Source organism: Hyperolius riggenbachi, chromosome 3 (assembly GCF_040937935.1).
Source record: "Hyperolius riggenbachi isolate aHypRig1 chromosome 3, aHypRig1.pri, whole genome shotgun sequence".
Taxonomy (NCBI): Eukaryota; Metazoa; Chordata; class Amphibia; order Anura; family Hyperoliidae; genus Hyperolius; species Hyperolius riggenbachi.
The window spans coordinates 444,528,126-444,548,692 of record NC_090648.1 but is presented as its reverse complement, the minus strand read 5'-3'; the positions used below and the strand labels follow the sequence as shown (position 1 = coordinate 444,548,692).

Here is a 20,567-nt window from a genome sequence, read left to right as displayed (position 1 = left end):
CTAAGGGGTACTTAAAGAGACTCTGAAGCGAGAATAAATCTCGCTTCAGAGCTCATATTCAGCAGGGCCATGTTTGCCCCTGCCAAAATGCCGCTATCCCGCGGCTAAACGGGGGTCCCTTCACCCCCAAATCCCCCCTTGCAAAATCCATAACCAACTTGGTCGTGGATTTTGCTCCTCCTGGAGGCAGAGCTAACGGCCGCAGCCCTGCCTCCAGTCACGTCTATCAGCGGCGCATCGCCGCCTCTCCCCCGCCCCTCTCAGTGAAGGAAGACTGAGAGGGGCGGGGGAGAGGCGGAGATACGCGTCTGATAGACGCGCCTGAGGCAGGGCTGGGGCAGTTAGCCCTGCCTCAAACAGGAAGTAATCCCCCGCTGCACGGAGGGGATTTGGGGTGTCAGGGACCCCGTTTAGCCGCGGGAGTGCGGCATTTTAGCAGGGGCAAACATGCCCCTGCTATCTATGAGGTCTGAAGCGAGATTTATTCTCGCTTCAGCCTCTCTTTAAAGTGTATCTGAGACAATACAGTAAAATGATTTATACTTATCTGGGGCTTCCTCCAGCCTCCTGTAGAAAGCTCTCAACCAAAGGAGCGCTATCGGGGGTGCACACTGCCAGAACTGTGCATATGCAGTTGCTTGCAACCCAGCTGGATCGCACACGCCACAGCGGCGCAACGGAAAGGACCGGACTGGCACGGAGATAGCTAATGGACTAAACAGGGCTGGAGAAAGCCCCAGGTTAGTATAAATCCTTTTCTTTTATTGTTTTATGTTTTTTTTCATAACGGATTCATGAGCTGCATGTCTTCATTCTTACTGCTATATTATACAAGCATGATTTGTGTTTATTTGTTGTGTGTTCTGGAGTCCATCAAGTTGAGTTCAAGTGAGTTCCTCCGTCGCTAGGCTGGTGTCATTTGTAAATCTTGTGGGTTTCCATCACATGGAATTGTTCTATTTATTTTCATTGTTGGATACAGTATATCCCTTGTGTGCGCAGATATACACACACTTATTATTCACTTCCACATACCATACTACTAAATAGTTAAAGTAATACTGTAGGGGGGGTCGGGGGAAAATGAGTTGAACTTACCCGGAGCTTCTAATGGTCCCCCGCAGACATCCTGTGCCCGCGCAGCCACACACCAATGCTCCGGCCCCGCCTCCGGTTCACTTCTGGAATTTCAGACTTTAACCACTTTACCCCCGCGCGTACGTATTTCTCCGCCCCTTTTTCCATCCTTTAAAAACCAGGGACGGAGAAACACGTACTTTCTGCGTTCCCGACGCTGCCCGCGCTCCCGCTCGTAAACACGCCGCCCGCCGCTAGTAAAACCGCCGCCGCCCGCTCGCTCCTGTCCTTTCTGGCAACGTGGAGGGTGAGTGTGAGCGATGCTCAATGTCCCTCTCCTTGTTATTGTTATGTTGGCTGCCGGAGCTCTGTAGGTGGGCGGGGTAGAATTCCCTGCAAGACCAGAGCGTCTGGTTGCCATGACACGTATGGACGCGATTGCCGCTGAGTTGATGCGGAAGCGGCGTCGCGTCACACCACACGTGATGGATCACGTGGGTTTTGTTTGGAGAGGAGGAGGAGGACGGAGAGTATCGCCGCGTTCATCCCACTGCGTGTCAGATGACAGCGTGAGTTTCCGTATTGATGCGGAGGGGGCTGGTTTTTGATATACACACCCTTTGAGGGGTGGGGATAGTGGCGAATTTAAATATTAGGCTGGTAGTTCTCTATCAGGTCCGTCGGTGGCCCCATGCTTCTGATTGGCCGTATCCAGATCACCTGATTTGTATGTTTGCTATAAAATGGATTCTGTGTTGGTTTGTATTGAGGATGACATGCTTTAACAGCTTGAAAAAGGGCAGTCTGCCCGAAACAGCGGAGCTGTCGCTGGTTGCTTGATCCTCCTGCTTTTATGATGAATTGAAACTTTAATAAAAGAGCTTATTTATTGAAGACGGTGCTTACTCATTGGATTTGCACAGCAGCCATAACAGACCACTTCGGGGTAAAAAAAATGTTGTGTGTATGGCCTGCTTAAAGGGACTCGGAGCTGAAAAACTAAAAAGATTTTATACATACCTGGGTCTTCCTCCAGCCCCATCCGCCTGGATCGCTCCCACGCTGCCATCCTCCGCTGCCCGCAGCTTCAGGAAATGGGTCCCCGCACTTCCGTCATTGCAGCCAGCTACGGAGGAGAAGTGCACTCTTTGCGTATCTCTCCAGCAGCTGCTGGAAAGATACGCAGAGGGCGCACATCCGTCAGTCGGAGCCAGTCGGACGTAAGGGAAGTGTGGGAAAGTCAGAGGATGCAGAGAGGCACACTTGTCCAATATATTACTTTGGGTGCATAACCTTGGATGCTAAGCAACATCCCAATTGAATGCAAGTAGTACAAATGGTTAGCACACCAACCACCAATCGGTTAGCACACCAGCTTCTCAATGAGCATAGTTTATTCTCAAAATCACATGTCAACACCAAGGTTTAACAATTGTTTCGGGGCCACTCAGGGTCCCCTTCTTCAGAACAGTGCAGACAAACAATATGACAAGTAGTACACCAAATAAATACACCATGTGATAAGGAATTACCACCCCGGACATTAGGGAACACCCCCTTCCCCGTAATGTAAACATTCCATAACTCCCTTATTAGATATGAATTAGGACCTAGATTATGCATAAACAGAAGCCTAATGTACATGATCATAGACTGTAACATTGTGAACAAACACTGTCCCACATATTGCATACGTACCATAAAGATAATTCATGAGCTTCTGTCATTCAATGAAGGATTTAAATCCATTGGCTCCAAAGATGCACATCAAGACCGAGCCCCGCCGCCACGACCGTTAATCACGAGCGGGCCAGTCCCTGTATGGGGTTGCTGACGCAACACATTACCCAGAGGGAAGCGCTCCCCCTCACTAGCCAATCCAAGAGCAATGGGCGGGGCATAAATGTCATGTGTGCACACTCAAACCGAGTGTGCATGGCGCACGCATATGGCCATTCATGCGTTCTCTGTCACCATGAAAACGTCACACGCCTTGGTGTTGAGTCGACATGTAATTTTGAGAATAAACTATGCTCATTGAGAAGCTGGTGTGCTAACCGACCATTTGTACTCCTTTGATGGAAGTGTGGGGACACGGTACCCCGGAGCTGCAGTCAACGGAGGACGCGGGCGTGGGAGCGATCCAGTCGGATGAGGCTGGAGGAAGCCCCAGGTATGTATAAAATCTTTTCAGTTTTGAGCTCTGGTACACTTTAAGGGCTCATTCGCACTAAGGGCGTTTTTTACCCTTTTATCAAGTGCAGGCAATTTTCAAAAATTTCCCTAAAAATGCTTGTTCTTCGATTCCCTATGAGAGAGTTCACAGCTGAGCGGTTTGTTTGCGAACCAGGTCATAGAGTTCACTTCCTGACTTGCGTCAGAGAGTGGATTTAAAATTCGCTCTGGAAAAGCGCTTTTACCAGATACGCAGCGCGCAGTGGAGCGCCGGGGGGTGGGGGGAGGAGGAAAGTGCACAAAAAAGCATAACACTTGCGTTTGCGTTTTTGATTTTAGGTGTGAATAAGGCCTTAATGTAGTTTTAATATATTTTCATTAGATTCAATGTATATATCAGGTGGTATACAAACACAGTAAAACATGTATAACTTCCAGATAATTAATTTTTTTTCCTGAACTACCACAAATTGTATAGTGTATGGCTAGCAGACACACAAACACTGATAACCTTGGCAAGGACTCTGATTCTTCTCCACTTCTAATACGTGAACAATATATAAAGCAAATTCCTATCAGAAGAGCTGATCCAAGCGGAGATTTACAGTGTGAGTTGTGCAGTACAGAAGGGATCAGCGTGCTGCACAAGCATCTGCTAGGGGCTACATTTCCTTTGTGACGAAACAAGTGAAGAGAGAGCCCAAAGCCAATTACAACATTAGAAAAATATGCTTTGGCAAAAGCAAATGAAAAGAAGTTCAGACTGAGGCAAAGTGGGGAGAGTATCTGCGGATGGGACTGAGCTTCCAGAGACTAGCCTGACAATGCAGCCACACCACTTTATAAGTGGAAAAATCTGAGCAACTCCTCTAGTGACACTTCTAACACCCAGCAGCTGTTCATCGGAGTATCCCTGCAACGGTCCGAGCGCTGAGAAAACGTGAGTAAAGCATAGATGTATCCACAGCTTGAGGCTTTCATATGACTGCCGGCCTTTTAGAACTCACTTACTATTCACTTTCTACAGAGAAGCACAGACATGAGAGGCGTTGTGTTTCATATACAAGTACAGTGTTGTGTTTGTTTTGTAACCAATTGTGGTGTTTTATGTGTCAGTACTGCATATTATAGCGCAGCACCAGCCAAAACATCCCACTTAGTTTTTGATTGGTTGGCAGGGCCGGTTTAAGAAACAATGGGGCCCCAGGGCAAAATAAACCTGGGGGGCCCCCCCCCAACATATACCCCGGAACAAAAATCGGCATTAGGGGACCTTTTTTGCAGCTGGTATAGTCAGGGTGTGAAGTCCCAATCGGTCAGAGCTCCACATTCTGGCTATCCCAGCCTGCATGGGGGACAAGGGGTTAAAAAGTTTCAGGAGGGGGGACCCCACATAATTTTTTTTTTTTTTTTTAAATTCCCACACTCTAAACATAAAAAAAATTGGTAAAATAGGAAAAAATGCCAGGGATCTTCATACAGCCATATTGCGGCTGTATAGCGATCCCTGGCCAAAGCGCTGCGGCTGCGTATAGACCCCCTCGAAACCCCGTCAGGAAATTTATTGCGCTTTCGTTTGATGCATGTAAAATTACACTACCGTTTTCCTTCTAAACTTTAAAATCAATTTTCTCAAAAACTATAAGGTCTTTTTGAAAAATTGTTTTTTCCTCTTATTCCTAATGATCTCCTTAAAGGACTTACGAGGCCAATACTTCAGAAAAAAAATAAAAAAAGTTATCCACCTGTGTCAGCTTGTCAGGCACGGAGGACGCCGTCCGCGCCCTCCGTGCCGTTCCGCCGGGTCCCCGCCGCTCCATAGCCCCCAAACGGTTCCCGACCGTGCGGCCCGGGTCGGGCTCTCCAGCCTGTACTAAGATGGCGGCCGGAGCTGGCCGCGGCTGCGCAGTACGCATAGCCGTGGGTGCGGCTGCGCAGCTCTAAGGCCAACCCCCCGATCCACGCTACTGTTACGTGGATCGGGGGGTTGGCCTTAGAGCTGCGCAGCCGCACTCGCGGCTATGCGTACTGCGCAGCCGCGGCCAGCTCCGGCCGCCATCTTAGTACAGGCTGGAGAGCCCGACCCGGGCCGCGCGGTCGGGGACCGTTTGGGGGGCTATGGAGCGGCGGGGACCCGGCGGAACGGCACGGAGGGTGCCGTTTTTTTTATTTTTATTTTTTATTTTATTTTTTTTCTGAAGTATTGGCCTCGTAAGTCCTTTAACCTGCTGAGCGGTCTGGACGAGCTCAGCTCGTCCAACACCGCCAGAGGCTGCCGCTCAGGCCCTGCTGGGCCGATTTTGATGAAATAAAAAGCAGCACACGCAGCCGGCACTTTGCCAGCCGCGTGTGCTGCCTGATCGCCGCCGCTCTGCGGCGATTCGCCGCGAGCAGCGGCGAAAGAGGGTCCCCCCAGCCGCCTGAGCCCAGCGTAGCCGGAACAAAAAGTTCCGGCCAGCGCTAAGGGCTGGATCGGAGGCGGCTGACGTCAGGACGTCGGCTGACGTCGATGACGTCACTCCGCTCGTCGCTATGGCGACGATGTAAGCAAAACAAGGAAGGTCGCTCATTGCGGCCTTCCTTGTTTATTCTGGGCGCCGGAGGCGATCGGAAGATCGCCTCCGGAGCGCCCTCTAGTGGGCTTTCATGCAGCCAACTTTCAGTTGGCTGCATGAAATAGTTTTTTTTTTATTTAAAAAAAACCCTCCCGCAGCCACCCTGGCGATTTAATCAGAACGCCAGGGTGGTTAACATATCCTGCAAATTTAGGGTTTCTAGCATTTAAGGTGGATTTGCTACTAACCATTAAAGTCGGCAGGTTTTTAAATGTGTTTTTTTTTTTCCCTTTGAAACTTTAAAATCGATTTTCTCAAAAACTATAAGGCCGATTTGAATTTTTTTTTCCTCTTGTAGCCACTGGGGGCCCCTACAAGCTCTGGGGCCCTGGGGCAGCTGCCTCCTTTGCCTTAATAGTAGCGCCGGCCCTGTTGGTTGGGGAAGGGTTTCAGTCTATGGTGTCTGTGTCTTCTATTCCTGGTGAGCCAGACAAATTGACCCTGAAGCGAGATTTGGAAACTCTCTACATCTGCTCAGTCCAGCGCTTTTCCCCATTGCTGCAACCTACAGGTAGAATAGCTCTTCATCAAGACTCTGCAAGTGCTTGGTATGGAGCCGCCCGTCTTCAGAAGCACTCGGGGACACAAGACAAAAACAAGACAAGACAAATAACATTTATATCGCGCTTTTCTCCTGGCGAACTCAAAGCGGCAGAGCTGCAGCCACTAGGACGTGCTCCATAGGCAGTAGCAGTGTGACTTGCCTAAGGTCTCATACTGAATAGGTGCTGGCTTACTGAACAGGCAGGGCCGAGATTCGAACCCTGGTCTCCTGCGTCAGAGGCAGAGCCCTTATCCATTACACCATCCAGCCAAGGGCTGCCAAGGAGTCCCGAAGGTAAGAATTTGAAAGGTGGACAGTGGTGGAATGAGGAAACTGAGGCATCCCTCTAAACAGGTGAGTATCTGACTTTTAGGCAGGGGTCACACTTACCGGCTTTCGTACGCGTTTTCTGCACAGAAAAACTGACTTCAACTGAGAACTCATGTTAATCAATAAGCAAGGTCACACTTTAATGCAGATTTCGCATGCATAAAAAAAACTGACATCTTGCGCAATTTGTCAGTTTTCTCTATAAATTACATTAGCTGCTGTAAGGCAGGGGTCACACTTGTCTTTCAGTTTTCTGCAAAGTGTAGAAACTGAAAGACAAGTGTGACCCCTGCCTTAAGTTAAAGTAACCCCGATGTGAGAGTGATATGGAGGCTGCTATAGTTATTTCCTTTTAGAAAATACCGTCCTGTTGATCTTGTGGCGTCAGTAGCGTCTGAGTCAAACCCCTGAAACAAGCATGCAGCTAATCTAGTCAGACAAGTCAGAGCACCTGATCTGCTGCGTGCATGTTCAGCAGGGGCGTAACAATAGATCCTGCAAGGGATGAAGCCACAGGGGGGCCCAGAAGCCACAGGGGGCCCCATGTGGAACGAAGTTTCTTTTCCTTTTCCTGAGAGACTGGCATGGAGAAAAAAAAATTCTTCTCTCTGCACAATTGTTCTAATGACTGCATTTGCTTAGCCACTGATAAGGAATCATACAAAGTTTTGCAGACAAAGATTTGTAGACAGTCCCTATTCAGTGTACAGCAGTGTCTTGTGTACAGCACTGCTCTACCCCCAGCCTCTCTACTCCTCCCCAAGTGCTGTGTACTGTAGTGATGCTTGAAGAGTCTGGGCACAGCGAGAAAAAGCTTTCTGTTCTTTGCAAGTCTCCTGCGCCTGTGTAGTAGAGAGGCCCTGACAGAGCGTCCCTGACGGAGATCGTCTATTTCTGCCTATTTCCGTGCTGACAGCCGCAACAGGCCCTCGCTGGAGCCAGGGAAGGTAAATAAATCAGCGCTTATCAGACTTGTCAGGGGAGGATTGCAGGACGCTTCAGGGGAGCCAGCGCTGGACTGCCTGCCTTTTTGCTACAGAGTCTCTTTAACGTAAAAGTGGATATCCTGAATAATTTACTGCATTCCACTATATGTCATTCTGGTTCCTCCTTATTGAACAGTCCATATAAAATGTTGAATTAGAAAAAAAAAATAGTAACAGTAAATAAGAGTAAGATCTAAGGAGAACACTACAGTGAACCTTCATAGAATAATGGAGCTGTTACAGTAAAAAAAATATTTCCCCTAGCGCACTCCACATCTGTACTCAAAATATTTATTTTTTCTGACACCAATTAGGCTTTCTTTGGGGTGTTACATTATGCTAAGAATTATTTTATTCTAAATCATACATGTCAATCTCTGGCTCACGGTCCAGATCTGGCCCTCAGAGCCATTAAGTTTGACTCCCAAGTGGTTTCCCCACTTTGTATTATGTTTGGTTCACTCTAGACCACCAGGGAAGCTGTATTGGAGGTGAAGCCTTAGAACACCAGGGAGGCCATATGGGGGAGGTAGGGGAAAGCACTAAACACTAGGGAACTGTATAGGTGAGGGAGGACCACTAGACACCAGGAAACTGTATAAGGGTTGGAGGGGGGCATTAGACACCTGGGAACTTTAAGGGAGGGAGGTGGCCAGTAAACAATGAGGTTGGCCCACGACTAGGCCCCAGTGTCCAATTTCGGCCCACTTTGTATTTGAGTATGACACCCCTGTTCTAAATGCATTATAATGGGAATAATAAGAAAAAAATCATTATTTCTCAGTTTTCAGCCATTATAGTTTTAAAATAATACATGCTACCAAAATAAAATTCCATATATTTTATTTGGCCATTTGTCCCGGTTATTGCAATGTTAAAAATATATCCCTAGTATAATGTATGGTGACAATGTTTTATTTGGAAATAAAGGTGCATTTTTTTCAGTTTTACATCCATCACTAATTTTTAGCCCATAATTTAATAATAATATGCACTCTAGACATACATATTTTAAAAAAAATGTATTCCCTAAAGTCAGGAGGTGTAATTTTACTATTTGGCCACAAGATGTCCCTGCTCCGAACTTCCTATTTGTGTACAATAAGTATGCTTTAGAAAGCAATGTGTTGCTACATTGTAATAAGGGAAGTGACGAGACACTGAAGCGAAAAAAAAAATATGATATAGTGAATTGGTTGTGTACTATGAATAATTACTAGAATATTAGCAGCAAAGAAAATATTCTCATACTCTTTTATTTTCAGGTATATAGTGTTTTTTCTAACATTGCATTATTCTATAATATGTGCACATTACACAACACTCAGCATTCAAAATGAGTCTTTCAGAGCAGTCTGTGAACTAATGACCTCTCCTCTAGCAGAGGAAAAGTAAATAGTCTAGGAACAGTTGAGATAATAAAAGTCAGATAACAGCCCTCTCCACGACTAATTACTTAGTCGGAGAGCTTAATGGCTTGTTTGCATAGAGATAACTGGAGTTTCTCAACTCTTCCTGTACTGGAAACAATTACACTGATGTATCTGATCTTAATGTTTTATTTCTTAGCTGTGCTACACATACACATCATAATATCATCATTTTTTTTCCGCTTAAGTGTCTCTTTAATGGATGCCTGCGATCACATTGACCTAGAAGGGAGATTAATGAATGGGAACTTTGTTCCTATTCATAAATCTAACGATCAGCGGTGCTAAGCAACGGAAGTCGTTGAGCAAGAGGAAAGGCGGCGGCTTTATTTAAGAATGAACACTGTTTTTGAACTAAAACTGTTTATTCTCGGCAGACATGTACGGATTGGCTCAGGGGACTTTTGCCCCCTGCAGCCAATTCCCCCTGTTGCCGGCAACATCACACAATCACGCGCACAGCCCCCAAAGTTGCAGGGACATGACTATCGTGTCCCTGGGGCTGTAGCAGCTGCCACTGCAGACGTAAGGCTCATGTCCCAGTGGCAGAAATGGTTAAAAGGAAATAAACATGGTGGCCTCCATATCCCTCTCAGTTGTTCGTTAAAGCTCAGTCCACACAAGAGGTGGATCTACAATGGCCAACAGGAGCGGACAGTACAATATCTGTTTTAGTGGTCTGTTGTGGTCTTTGAGGGCTGGTTCACACTTAGCGCTTTTTCAGCGCTTTGCTGATCGCAGACGAAGGACTTAACGAGGCCACAAGTATGAAAAAAGTTAAATACCATTTCATAATCCAGATCCATGGAGGACGCCATCTGCGCCCCCCGTTCATTCCGCCATGGCACCCGCAGTAATACCGGCCCAGGTCGGGTCCCGACCCCTCCCAACGGGTAGGGTTCTCATTCCCCCCCTCAATAGGGCCGCCACAGATTGCCGCGGCTGCGCAGTCCGCATAGATAGCTCTAGGTCCTCCTCCCGATGCGTCCGTTGTATGCACACATATTGATGACGCGGCAGGAGGAGGCCCTAGAGCTGCGCAGGTGCAATCGCGTCTGTGCGGACTGTGCAGCCGCGGCAATCTGTGGCGGCCATAATGAGAAGGGAATGAGAACCCGACCTGTTCGGAGGGGTCGGGAGTCGGGACCCGACCAGGGCCGGTATTACTGCGGGAGCCATGGGGGAATGAACGGGAGGGCGCGGATGGCGTCCTCCATGGATCTGGATTATGAAAAGGTATTTAACTTTTTTCACATTTGTGGCCTCGGAAGTCCTTTAACCACTTCAGGACCACAGTCTTTTCGCCCCTTAAGGACCAGAGCCTTTTTCTCCATTCAGACCACTGCAGCTTTCACGGTTTATTGCTCGCTCATACAACCTACCACCTAAAGGAATTTTACCTCCTTTTCTTGTCACTAATACAGCTTTCTTTTGCTGCTATTTGATTGCTGCTGCGAGTTTTAGTTTTTATTATATTCATCAAAAAAGACATGAATTTTGGCAAAAAAATGACTTTTTTAACTTGCTGTGCTGACATTTTTCAAATAAAGTAAAATTTCCTATACATTTGAGCGCGAAAGTTATTCTGCTACATGTCTTTGATAAAAAAAAAACCATTCAGTGTATATTTATTGGATTGGGTAAAAGTTATAGCGTTTACAAACTATGGTGCCAAAAGTGAATTTTCCCATTTTCAAGCATCTCTGACTTTTCTGCGCACCTGTCAGGTTTCATGAGGGGCTAAAATTCCAGGATAGTACAAATACCCCCCAAATGACCCCATTTTGGAAAGAAGACATCCCAAAGTATTCAGTGAGAGGCATGGTGAGTTCATAGAAGATTTTATTTTTTGTCACAAGTTAGCGGAAAATGACACTTTGTGACAACAACAACAAAAAAAAAAAGTTTCCATTTCTTCTAACTTGCGACAAAAAAAAAATGAAATCTGCCACGGACTCACTATGCTCCTCTCTGAATACCTTGAAGTGTCTACTTTCCAAAATGGGGTCATTTGTGGGGTGTGTTCACTGTCCTGGCATTTTGGGGGGTGCCTAATTGTAAGCACCCCTGTAAAGCCTAAAGATGCTCATTGGACTTTGGGCCCCTTAGCGCAGTTAGGCTGCAAAAAAGTGCCAAGTGGTATTGCCGTACTCAGGAAAAGTAGTATAATGTGTTTTGGGGTGTATTTTTACACATACCCATGCTGGGTGGGAGAAATATCTCCGTAAATGACAATTTTTTTATTTTTTTTACACACAATTGTCTATTTATAGAGATATTTCTCCCACTCAGCATGGGTATGTGGAAAAATACACCCCAAAACACATTATACTACTTCTCCTGAGTACGGCGATACCACATGTGTGGCACTTTTTTGCACCCTAACTGCGCTAAGGGGCCCAAAGTCCAATGAGTACCTTTAGGATTTCACAGGTCATTTTGAGAAATTTCGTTTCAAGACTACTCCTCACGGTTTAGGGCCCCTAAAATGCCAGGACAGTATAGGAACCCCACAAATTACCCCATTTTAGAAAGAAGACACCCCAAGGTATTCCATTAGGAGTATGGTGAGTTCATAGAAGATTTTTTTTTTTTGTCACAAGTTAGCGGAAATTGATGTTAATTGTTTTTTTTCACAAAGTGTCATTTTCCGCTAACTTGTGACAAAAAATAAAATCTTCTATGAACTCACCATACTCCTAACGGAATACCTTGGGGTGTCTTCTTTCTAAAATGGGGTCATTTGTGGGGTTCCTATACTGCCCTGGCATTTTAGGGGCCCTAAACCGTGAGGAGTAGTCTTGAAACCAAATGTCGCAAAATGACCTGTGAAATCCTAAAGGTACTCATTGGACTTTGGGCCCCTTAGCGCACTTAGGGTGCAAAAAAGTGCCACACATGTGGTACCGCCGTACTCAGGAGAAGTAGTATAATGTGTTTTGGGGTGTATTTTTACACATACAGATGCTGGGTGGGAGAAATATCTCTGTAAATGACAATTATTTGATTTTTTTTACACACAATTGTCCATTTACAGAGAGATTTCTCCCACCCAGCATGGGTATGTATAAAAATACACCGCAAAACACATTATACTACTTCTTCTGAGTACGGCGATACCACATGTGTGACACTTTTTTGCAACCTAGGTGCGCTAAGGGGCCTAACGTCCTATTCACAGGTCATTTTGAGGCATTTGGATTCTAGACTACTCCTCACGGTTTAGGGCCCCTAAAATGCCAGGGCAGTATAGGAACCCCACAAGTGACCCCATTTTAGAAAGAAGACACCCCAAGGTATTCCGTTAGGGGTATGGTGAGTTCATAGAAGATTTTATTTTTTGTCACAAGTTAGTGAAAAATGACACTTTGTGAAAAAAACAATAAAAATCCAATTTCCTCTAACTTTTGACAAAAAATAAAATATTCTATGAACTCATCATACACCTAACAGAATACCTTGGGGTGTCTTCTTTCTAAAATGGGGTCACTTGTGGGGTTCCTATACTGCCCTGGCATTTTACGGGCCCAAAACTGTGAGTAGTCTGGAAACCAAATTTCTCAAAATGACTGTTCAGGGGTATAAGCATCTGCAAATTTTGATGACAGGTGGTCTATGAGGGGGCAAATTTTGTGGAAGCGGTCATAAGCAGGGTGGCCTCTTAGATGACAGGATGTATTGGGCCTGATCTGATGGATAGGAGTGCTAGGGGGGTGACAGGAGGTGATTGATGGGTGTCTCAGGGGGCGGTTAGAGGGGAAAATAGATGCAATCAATGCACTGGGGACGTGATCGGAAGGGGGTCTGAGGGGGATCTGAGGGTTTGGCCGAGTGATCAGGAGCCCACACGGGGCAAATTAGGGCCTGATCTGATGGGTAGGTGTGCTAGGGGGTGACAGGAGGTGATTGATGGGTGTCTCAAGGTGTGATTAGAGGGGGGAAATAGATGCAAGCAATGCACTGGCGAGGTGATCAGGGCTGGGGTCTGAGGGCGTTCTGAGGTGTGGGCGGGTGATTGGGTGCCCGCAAGGGGCAGATTAGGGTCTAATCTGATGGGTAACAGTGACAGGTGGTGATAGGGGGTGATTGATGGGTAATTAGTGGGTGTTTAGAGGAGAGAAGATCTGCGGGCGATCTATTGGTGTGGGTGGGTGATCAGATTGCCCGCAAGGGGCAGGTTAGGGGCTGTTTGATGGGTGGCAGTGACAGGGGGTGATTGATGGGTGGCAGTGACAGGGGGTGATTGATGGGTGATTGACAGGTGATCAGTGGGTTATTACAGGGAATAACAGATGTAAATATTGCACGGGCGAATTGATAAGGGGGGGTCTGAGGGCAATCTGAGCGTGTGGGCGGGTGATTGGGTGCCCGCAAGGGGCAGATTAGGGTCTAATCTGATGGGTAACAGTGACAGGTGGTGATAGGGGGTGATTGATGGGTAATTAGTGGGTGTTTAGAGGAGATAAGAGATGTAAACAATGGATTTGGGAGGTGATCTGATGTCGGATCTGCGGGCGATCTATTGGTGTGGGTGGGTGATCAGATTGCCCGCAAGGGGCAGGTTAGGGGCTGTTTGATGGGTGGCAGTGACAGGGGGTGATTGATGGGTGGCAGTGACAGGGGGTGATTGATGGGTGATTGACAGGTGATCAGTGGGTTATTACAGGGAATAACAGATGTAAATATTGCACGGGCGAATTGATAAGGGGGGGTCTGAGGGCAATCTGAGCGTGTGGGCGGGTGATTGGGTGCCCGCAAGGGGCAGATTAGGGTCTAATCTGATGGGTAACAGTGACAGGTGGTGATAGGGGGTGATTGATGGGTAATTAGTGGGTGTTTAGAGGAGATAAGAGATGTAAACAATGGATTTGGGAGGTGATCTGATGTCGGATCTGCGGGCGATCTATTGGTGTGGGTGGGTGATCAGATTGCCCGCAAGGGGCAGGTTAGGGGCTGTTTGATGGGTGGCAGTGACAGGGGGTGATTGATGGGTGGCAGTGACAGGGGGTGATTGATGGGTGATTGACAGGTGATCAGTGGGTTATTACAGGGATATAACAGATGTAAATATTGCACGGGCGAATTGATAAGGGGGGGTCTGAGGGCAATCTGAGCGTGTGGGCGGGTGATTGGGTGCCCGCAAGGGGCAGATTAGGGTCTAATCTGATGGGTAACAGTGACAGGTGGTGATAGGGGGTGATTGATGGGTAATTAGTGGGTGTTTAGAGGAGATAAGAGATGTAAACAATGGATTTGGGAGGTGATCTGATGTCGGATCTGCGGGCGATCTATTGGTGTGGGTGGGTGATCAGATTGCCCGCAAGGGGCAGGTTAGGGGCTGTTTGATGGGTGGCAGTGACAGGGGGTGATTGATGGGTGGCAGTGACAGGGGGTGATTGATGGGTGATTGACAGGTGATCAGTGGGTTATTACAGGGAATAACAGATGTAAATATTGCACGGGCGAATTGATAAGGGGGGGTCTGAGGGCAATCTGAGCGTGTGGGCGGGTGATTGGGTGCCCGCAAGGGGCAGATTAGGGTCTAATCTGATGGGTAACAGTGACAGGTGGTGATAGGGGGTGATTGATGGGTAATTAGTGGGTGTTTAGAGGAGATAAGAGATGTAAACAATGGATTTGGGAGGTGATCTGATGTCGGATCTGCGGGCGATCTATTGGTGTGGGTGGGTGATCAGATTGCCCGCAAGGGGCAGGTTAGGGGCTGTTTGATGGGTGGCAGTGACAGGGGGTGATTGACGGGTGATTGACAGGTGATTGACAGGTGATCAGGGGGGATAGATGCATACAGTACACGGGGGGGGGGGTCTGGGGGGGGGGGGGGTCTGGGGAGAATCTGAGGGGTGGGGGGGGTGATCAGGAGGGAGTAGGGGGCAGATTAGGGACTTAAAAATAAAATAGCGTTGACAGATAGTGACAGGGAGTGATTGATGGGTGATTAGGGGGGTGACTGGGTGCAAACAGTGGTCTGGGGGGTGGGCAGGGGGGGGGTCTGAGGGGTGCTGTGGGCGATCAGGGGGCAGGGGAGGGGGAAATCAGTGTGCTTGGGTGCAGACTAGGGTGGCTGCAGCCTGCCCTGGTGGTCCCTCGGACACTGGGACCACCAGGGCAGGAGGCAGCCAGTATAATAGGCTTTGTATACATTACAAAGCCTATTATACTTGTTACATGCGGCGATCCGGGTGCTAGTAACCCGCCGGCGCTTCCGAACGGCCGGCGGGTTACAACGAACGGTGGGCGGAGCCAGTCCCCGGCGGCTGATCGCGTCACGAATGACGCGATCGCCGCACAGCCACTCCCTCAGCCGCCCCCGCCGATGGGCGTATTGCGGTCGTTTGGGCCCGGTCTTTGCCGCCGCCCATCGGCTGGGGGCGGTCCTCAAGTGGTTAAATATTGTTTCCCGCTATCTTTTTAACATATCCTGCAAATTTGGTGTTGCTAGGATGTAAGGGGCCTTTGCTATTAACTGCTAAAGTCGGCGGGTGATGATGATAACCAACCAGAATTATAGGGGTACAAAAGTGCTAAATTCTGCCATAGGCTTCCATTAGGCTCCCTATTTCACTTTCAAAAATCTCAAATCTTTTCATAGGGCAATTGCTCAGCTGTGGCAAATTTTCTAGCATTGTAGGAACTGTTAGGGGGATCATAACTGGTGAGTTTCGGGCCCCTAGGTCGAAGAGGTCATATCCTAGGGTCACAAAAACCTGTTTATTTGGGCAATTTCAATGGTAGTGATTCTGACGTACATAAATCGCAGCCATGGCCGTTAGCAACGTCTGAATTTCACGAAATGTCTCATGCAGGTAGAAGACATATTGTTAGACTTGGATTCCAAAGATGGGGTCCCTACATCTCTGCAAACCAGAGTTACAGGGGTGCAAAAGTAGTAAAATCCCCCATAGGCTTTCATTGGGCTCCCTATTTCACTTTCCAAAATCTCACATCTTTTCAAAGGGCAATGGCTCAGCAGTACCAAATTTTCTAGCATTGTAGGAACTGTTAGGGTGATCATAACTGGTGAGTTTCGGGCCCCTAGGCCAAAGAGGTCTTAGCCTAGGGTCACAAAAACCTGTTTATTTGGGCAATTTCAATGGAGAAGATCCTGGCGTACATTAATCGCAGCCATGGCCGTTAGCAATGTCTGAATTTCACGAAATGTCTCATGCAGGTAGAAGACATATTGTTAGACTTGGATTCCAAAGATGGGGTCCCTACATCTCTGCAAACCAGAGTTACAGGGGTACAAAAGTAGTAAAATCCCCCATAGGCTTTCATTGGGCTCCCTATTTCACTTTAAAAAATCTCACATCTTTTCAAAGGGCAATGGCTCAGCAGTACCAAATTTTCTAGCATTGTAGGAACTGTTAGGGTGATCATAACTGGTGAGTTTTGGGCCCCTAGGCCCAAAGAGGTCATAGCGTAGGGCAGGGGCGTTCCTAGGGTTCTTGGAGATTGGTGGCACCTGGGGGCACTAGGTGGGGGGCAAAAAAATGGGCGTGGCCATGCAGTGAGTGGGCGTGGTCATGGGTGGGGCCAATCGTACATTAGATTAGGACAGCGGTGGCGAACTTTTTGGAGCCCCAAACTGCAACCCACAAGTCACTTATCTATCGCAAAGTGGCAACAGCAATTTAAACTAAATACTATACAAACGTTTTAACACATACATGAACATTATGGAAAACCCAAGTTGAAAAACTGTGAAGATAAACAATTTCATCCATCCTACTGCTGAAAAAAAATATATTCATTTTTTTAGAACCTCCCAGTTTTATTTTCTGTTTTAAAAAGCAAAAAAAAGTAGGTTTAATGTTATTGTCTCACATGATGATGATTCAGCTTTTCCCATAGTCTCGCAGTTAGCAATCATGTGACCCCAAACAAGACAAATTAAGCAATCATGAGGCCCCTATCAAGACAAATTCAGCAATCATGAAGCCCCCAACAAGACAAATTCAGCAATCATGAGGCCCCCAACAAGACAAATTCAGCAATCATGAGGCCCCAACATGACAAAGTCAGCAAGCATGAGGCCCCCAACAAGACAAATTCAGCAATCATGAGGCCCCCAACAAATCATGAGGCACCCAACAAGACAAATTCAGCAATCTTGAGGCCCCCAACAAATCATGAGGCCCCCAAAAAGACAAATTCAGCAATCATAAGGCACATAAATAGACAGCATTTCACATAAATAGGCAGAATGCCCCCTTAATATGGTAGACAACTCTCACCTGGCTTCTGAATTCTCCTCTACTTGCTGCTGTGCCTGGCAATACTCTTTTTGGCTGGATTGGGGATGATGTGTGAGCTTAAAGGCCTGGCAGTGATGCTGTGGCCTGGCTGGCGGTGATGCTGTGGCCGATGTTGTGGCTGGGTTGGCTGGCAGTGATGCTGCGCTTTGCTTGGCTGGTTTAAGTAAATGCTGGCCTGACTGGTGGTGATGCTGTGGCCTTTTTGACAGTGATTCTGGGCTGGTTGGCTGGTGGTGATGCTGGGCTGGCTGGCCTGGATAGTTAAGGTAGTGACAGGTGCCCCCCAGTTAAGTGAGTGACAGCAGGTGCCCCCCAGTTAAGTGAGTGACAGCAGGTGCCCCCCAGTTAAGTGAGTGACAGCAGGTGCCCCCCAGTTAGGCAGTGAGTGACAGCAGGTGCCCCCCAGTTAGGCAGTGAGTGACAGCAGGGACCCCCCAGTTAGGCAGTGAGTGACAGCAGGGACCCCCCCAGTTAGGCAGTGAGTGACAGCAGGGACCCCCCCAGTAAGGCAGTGAGTGACAGCAGGGACCCCCCCCCCCCCCAGTTAGGCAGTGAGTGACAGCAGGGACCCCCCAGTTAGACAGTGAGTGACAGCAGGGACCCCCCCAGTTAGGCAGTGAGTGACAGCAGGGACCCCCCCCCCCCCAGTTAGGCAGTGAGTGACAGCAGGGACCCCCCCAGTTAGGCAGTGAGTGACAGCAGGGACCCCCCCAGTTAGGCAGTGAGTGACAGCAGGGACCTCCCCAGTTAGGCAGTGAGTGAAAGCAGGGACCCCCCCAGTTAGGCAGTGAGTGACAGCAGGGACCCCCCAGTTAGGCAGTGAGTGACAGCAGGGACCCCCAGTTAGGCAGTGAGTGACAGCAGGGACCCCCCAGTTAGGCAGTGAGTGACAGCAGGGACCCCCAGTTAGGCAGTGACAGCAGGGACCCCCCAGTTAGGCAGTGAGTGACAGCAGGGACCCCCCAGTTAGGCAGTGAGTGACAGCAGGGACCCCCAGTTAGGTAGTGAGTGACAGCAGGGACCCCCGTTTAGGTAGCGAGTGAGTGACAGCAGGGACCCCGTTACGTAGCGAGTGAAAGCAGGGACCCCCGTTTAGGTAGCGAGTGCCAGGCGCGCTCCCCACCCCACCTACCTTGCTGGCCGCGTCAGACCTCAGGATCAGCGGGCGACCCGACCAGATAGAGCGTCAAGCGGATGCTTTCCTTTGGCGGCGGGTGCGGAAGCCGGCGCCGCCAATATGACGCCATGTGCGCTGCCTTGCCAGGGTCAGACTCCGTGCAGGGGGCGGAGCTAGTCACGCTCCATGGCTCCAGCCCCCTGCCTTTCGATGGAACGCCACGACCCCTGCCAGGTGCTCCTCCGCTTCTGATTGGAGCACGGGGCGGATCAAGGCAGCGTATGCTGCCTGTCAAATTGATGTCGGGTCGGGAGCCGGAAATGTGAGCGGCCGCCGTAGGCTTTCATTGGGCCTCCTATTTACAGTTCCAAAATCTCACATCTTTTCAAAGGGCAATGGCTCAGCAGTGGCAAATTTTTTAGCATTGTAGGGACCCTTAGGGGGAACATGACTGGTGAGTTTCGGGCCCCTAGGCCAAAGAGGTCATAGCCTAGGGTCACAAAAACCTGTTTATTTGGGCAATTTCAATGGTGGCAATTTTGAGGTACATAAATCGCAGCCATGGCCGTTAGCAACGTCTGAATCTCACGAAATGTCTCATGCAGGTAGAAGACATATTGTTAGACTTGGATTCCAAAGATGGGGTCCCTACATCTCTGCAAACCAGAGTTACAGGGCTCTAAAATTGGTAAAATCCCCCATAGGCTTTCATTGGGCCTCCTATTTACCGTTCCAAAATCTCACACCATTTCAAAGGGCAATAGCTCAGCAGTGGCAAAACTCACCAGTCATGATCCCCCTAAGAGTCCCTACAATGCTAGAAAATTTGGTACTGCTGAGCCATTGCCCTTTAAAAGATGTGAGATTTTTGAACTGTAAATAGGAGGCCCAATGAAAGCTTATAGGGGATTTTACCAAATTTGGAGCCCTGTAACTCTGGTTTGCAGAGATGTAGGGACCCCATCTTTGGAATCCAAGTCTAACAATATGTCTTCTACCTGCATGAGACATTTTGTGAAATTCAGACGTTGCTAACGGCCATGGCTGCGATTAATGTACGCCAGGATCTCCTCCATTGAAATTGCCCAAATAAACAGGTTTTTGTGACCCTAGGCTATGACCTCTTTGGCCTAGGGGCCCGAAACTCACCAGTTATGATCACCCTAACAGTTCCTACAATGCTAGAAAATTTGGTACTGCTGAGCCATTGCCCTTTGAAAAGATGTGAGATTTTGGAAAGTGAAATAGGGAGCCAATGAAAGCCTATAGGGGATTTTACTACTTTTTCACCCCTGTAACTCTGGTTTGCAGAGATGTAGGGACCCCATCTTTGGAATCCAAGTCTAACAATATGTCTTCTACCTGCATGAGACATTTTGTGAAATTCAGACGTTGCTAACGGCCATGGCTGCGATTAATGTACGCCAGGATCTCCTCCATTGAAATTGCCCAAATAAACAGGTTTTTGTGACCCTAGGCTATGACCTCTTTGGCCTAGGGGCCCGAAACTCACCAGTTATGATCACCCTAACAGTTCCTACAATGCTAGAAAATTTGGTACTGCTGAGCCATTGCCCTTTGAAAAGATGTGAGATTTTGGAAAGTGAAATAGGGAGCCAATGAAAGCCTATAGGGGATTTTACTACTTTTTCACCCCTGTAACTCTGGTTTGCAGAGATGTAGGGACCCCATCTTTGGAATCCAAGTCTAACAATATGTCTTCTACCTGCATGAGACATTTTGTGAAATTCAGACATTGCTAACGGCCATGACTGCGATTAATGTACGCCAGGATCTCCTCCATTGAAATTGCCCAAATAAACAGGTTTTTGTGACCCTAGGCTATGACCTCTTTGGCCTAGGGGCCCGAAACTCACCAGTTATGATCACCCTAACAGTTCCTACAATGCTAGAAAATTTGGTACTGCTGAGCCATTGCCCTTTGAAAAGATGTGAGATTTTGGAACTGTAAATAGGAGGCCCAATGAAAGCCTATGGGGGATTTTACCAAATTTGG

At 48.0% G+C, this 20,567-nt stretch overlaps 1 protein-coding gene across 2 annotated transcripts in view; it reads left to right on the top strand.

Annotated features, from left to right (window-relative positions):
* Positions 1–20,567, top strand: part of C1QTNF2 (C1q and TNF related 2) — a 119,283-nt gene that overhangs the window by 55,820 nt on the left and 42,896 nt on the right. The window contains exon 1 of one of the 2 annotated variants that reach the window (XM_068272969.1): positions 4,047–4,192. The exons of the other annotated variant lie outside the window; for it this stretch is intronic. The gene's annotated coding sequence lies outside the window, so the exon portion shown is untranslated. Of the gene's footprint in view, positions 1–4,046; positions 4,193–20,567 lie in introns of those variants that run through there. 2 annotated transcript variants of the gene reach the window in all.